This window comes from Physeter macrocephalus, chromosome 16, assembly GCF_002837175.3.
Source record: "Physeter macrocephalus isolate SW-GA chromosome 16, ASM283717v5, whole genome shotgun sequence".
NCBI lineage: Eukaryota > Metazoa > Chordata > Mammalia > Artiodactyla > Physeteridae > Physeter > Physeter macrocephalus.
This window is the reverse complement of record NC_041229.1, coordinates 18,989,998-18,994,209: the sequence shown is the minus strand read 5'-3', so window position 1 is coordinate 18,994,209 and position 4,212 is coordinate 18,989,998.

Below are 4,212 nucleotides of genomic sequence, written 5' to 3'. Positions count from 1 at the left end.
GAGGGTGGGAGGGAGACGCAAGAGGGAAGAGATATGGGAACATACGTATATGTATAACTGATTCACTTTGTTATAAAGCAGAAACTAACACACCATTGTAAAGTAATCGTACTCCAATAAAGACATTAAAAAAAAAAAGAGAGAGATGTAATGCAGTGGCTGTGCAAAGGAGGGAAGCAGTTTTGTTCTTCTTGCAAAGAAGCGGCGGTGGTGGTAATAGTGGGAATGGGATGAATGCCTTTGCCTTTCATTACGAATGGTTGCCATCTTGATTCCTCATTTTCTTAGCTCTTCTCTCACTCCCGAAGGTGCTTGCTCTTCGGAGGGGAGGTGCCACAAGTGGGTACTGGCTCCATGGATGGGACCCTCTCTGGCTCCAAAGATGCAGATGAGCCTGAAGGGACCTAATTTAGTGTTGGATCTGCCCACTAGGCTCCTTTCCTTGGTGCTGAGGTCAATACCTGTTGGTATTTTAGGGTGTGACCAAGGGAAGCAGTATAACCACAGAAGACACAGAGGAACAGGTGGGAGGACACTGAGCAGGAGAAGTAAAGATAGTTGGAGGAGAAAGGGATATATTTTCCCCTCTTACCCCAAGTATTGATGCAACCAAATCTTTTAGAGCATTAGTTGTCTACAACTACTATGGCAATTATTCAGGAAGGACATTGGTGTATGAATTTACACCTTAAAATAAGACCAACTTGTATGTGTGAATAATCATTGAGTGCTGCACTTCTGTGCCCTGATCAGTCCCCAGATGTCTTTCTATTATCACAGAAGCTCAAAGAAGGAATGAGTAGGGAGCTTATTATTGTTATTATAGCTAACATTTATTAGGCACTCACTTTCAACCCAGAGTATGAATTTGTTCTTTCCAAGGTTACTAATGACCATCATATTCCCAAATCTGGTGGATACTCCTCTCTGTACTCATTTCACCTGGCTTCTCAGCGGCATTCATCACATGGCACATCCTTCCTTTTAACAAGTCTCTCTTCCCCTGGTCCTGAGATGCTGCTCTCTCTTGGTTGACCTCTGACCTCACGACACCTCATCTCAGTCTTCTCGCTTGTTCTGTTTTCTTCACCTGAACTCATAAAATTGGTGTTTCTCCAGATCAGGTACTAAGCCTTCCTCTCTTCTTTCTCCTCATTTTTGGCTAAGTGACCTCATCCTTTCCCATGGGTTTAGATGCCACTGATGCTGATGACTCCAAAATTTATATTTCCTGCTAAGATCTCTCTCTTCTGACTTCCATACTCATGTCTGACCACCAATATGACATTTCCATGTGGATGTCTCTCAGGTAGATGTAACTTGTCCAAAATCTAACCTTTGATCCCACCTCCTCTCCAAACAAATTCTCCCAGCATGTTCTGCATCTTCTCTCTCCTCACATCCATCAGCAAGTTTGATCCATTTTATCTCTGCTCCTCTCCATCTCCTGCCACCTCCTCCCCAGCCTCCATCATCTCTTCCCTGCATTTATGTGGTGGTTTCTATAATAACTGGCCTCCCCACACCCACACCTGTCTCCTTATAAGCCATTTTCCACACGGCAGCCGGAGTGGTTATTAAAACATGGAAAACAACTCCTGTCACTCTGCTGCTGCAAGTCCTCTAGGGGCTTTCTTTGAACCTTGACTACAATACAAGCTCCTTACTTTAGCCTTCAAGTTGGCTCACATGGTGCCTATCTTTGGTGCTTTAACCACTTGCTCTTTCCATCTCAGATTCACATTCTCTTAGTTTCTAGAACCATTTAGATTTTTCTGACCTTGGGATCTTTGCACATTCCTGGAATGCTCCTCTACTTGGAAACATGGCTGGGTATTTTTCATTCTTTAGGTTGCAACTTACCTGTCACCTCCCTCCCTAATCTAAAATATAGCTCTACTGTCATTCTTTGTCAAACAATACTGTTTATGTCTTTCATGACTCTAATTATAGTTTATAATTGTTTTGGTCTCTTTGTTTAGTTATTTTTCTTCTTGACAAGCCTGTAAACACATGTGTTCTGTTGACTTCTTTTTATTGCCCACAACTAACACAGTGCCTTGCATGTGACAGGGGTTCAGTACATATCTGTTGAATGAAAGAGTGTCAGGCCTGCACGAAGCCCTCTATGCATGTTATTTTAACTAATGTTCATAAGACATCTGAAAGGCAGATGTTATCACCAAGAAAAAAAAAAAGGTTTATAGGCGGGAAATACTTTGCCCAAATCCACAGAGCCTACAGGTGGAGAAGCTAGGACCTGAACTTGGATTGTCAAGCTCCAGGACCTGAGGACTCACCTTACTGTACTTCATTGCTGCTGAGGTGTGTAGGAGGATGTGTAAGAAAGAGAAAGGAAGTGATCCTGTCTTTAACTTTAGCTCAGTCAAACTTTGTGATTTAGAAGATCTTGACATGGAGATCCTGGCTCCTTTCTCCAGACTGTTAAATCATCTGTTTCAGAGAGGTTGCTTTCAGAGATAAAACAGGTTTGAGTCTCTGAGGTTTGAGTTCAGTAAAGCCAAGAAACCATTTAAACCCATCTTTCCTTTATTAGCACACAGTCACCTCTCTAAACTGGCTGTGCAATTTCATGATCTGATTCTTGTGATTTGATCCTGCTTCATCTCTCCATATCTACACTGGAAAGAATAGATCACCCAAGTCGGCAATTTGTGATAGTTCACTGTGACTCAGTTTCCCATAGCTCTAGAGTGTGATGTCTAACACACATCCATCACCAAGATGTCAGCATGGCTCCAGATACTAGACCAGGTAACAACTTTGGACAGATTTGAAAACAGTACCCCTCAACCAAATGGTGATAATGGTGATGGCTGTACTAAAAATCCCTCAACCAAAATCCCAATGACCTTTTTTGAATAGAAGAATTATCCTCAGATTCATATGGACTCTCAAGGGATTCCAAATAAACAAAATAATCTTGAAAAATAACAAAGTTGGAGGTCTTACACTTTCTGATTTAAAAGCTTACTACAAAGCTGTGGTAATCAAAATGGTGTGATAGTGTCATAAAGACAGACTATAGACCAACGGAAAAAAATAGAGAGTCCACAGATAAATCCTTGCATATATGGTTAAAGGATTTTTGACCAGGATGCCAAGACCATTCAATGGGGAAATATTTTTTAACAAATAATACTGGGAAAACTAATAAATAAATAATACGGGACCCTTACCCCACCCATGTACAAAAATTAACTCAAAATGGATCTAAGACTTAAATGTAAGAGCTAAAACCATAAAACTAGAAGAAAATATAGGGGGAAAACTTCAAGACTTTGGATTTGGCAATGATTCTTGAATATGATACCAAAAGCACAGAAGACAAAAGGAAACATAGACATGTTGGCCTTCATCAAAATTAAAAACTTATGTATCAAAGGACACTATCAGCAGAGTGAAAAGTTAACCCATGGGATGGGAGAAAATATTGTAAATCGTATAACTAATAAGAGATTCATATTCAGAATATATAAAGAACTCCTATAATTCAACAATAGCATAAAACAAATAACCCAATTAAAATATGGGCAAAGGACTTGAACAGATATTTCTTCAAAGAAGATATACAAATGGGCAATGAGCACATGAAAAGATGCTCAATATCCCTAGACCTTAGGGAAATGCAAATAAAATCATGAGATACCATTTCACAATCACTAAGATAACTACCGTAAAAAAGAAAGAAAGAAATGAAGAAAGAGAGAAAGAAAGAAAAAGAAAGAAAGAAAAAAGAAAGAAAGAGAGAAAGAAACAGAAAGAAAAAGGAAGGGAGGGAGGGAGGAAGGAAGGAAGGAAAAAGGAAGGAAAGGAGAAAAGGAAAGAAAAGTTTTAGCAAAGTTGTGGAGAAATTGGAACCCATGTGCATTGCCAGTAGGAATATAAAATGATACAGCAGCTGTGGAAAATGTATGGCAATTCCTCAAAAAATTAAACCACATGATTCAGCAATTCCACTTCTAGGTACATACCCAAAAGAAGTGAAAGCAGGGACTTGAACAGATATTTACACATCTATGTTCATAGCAGCTTTATTCATAACAGTCAAAAGGTGGAAGCAGGGCTTCCCTGGTGGCGCAGTGGTTGAGAATCCACCTGCCGATGCAGGGGACACGGGTTCGTGCCCCAGTCTGGGAAGATCCCACATGCCGCGGAGCGGCTGGGCCCGTGAGCCATGGCCGCTGAGCC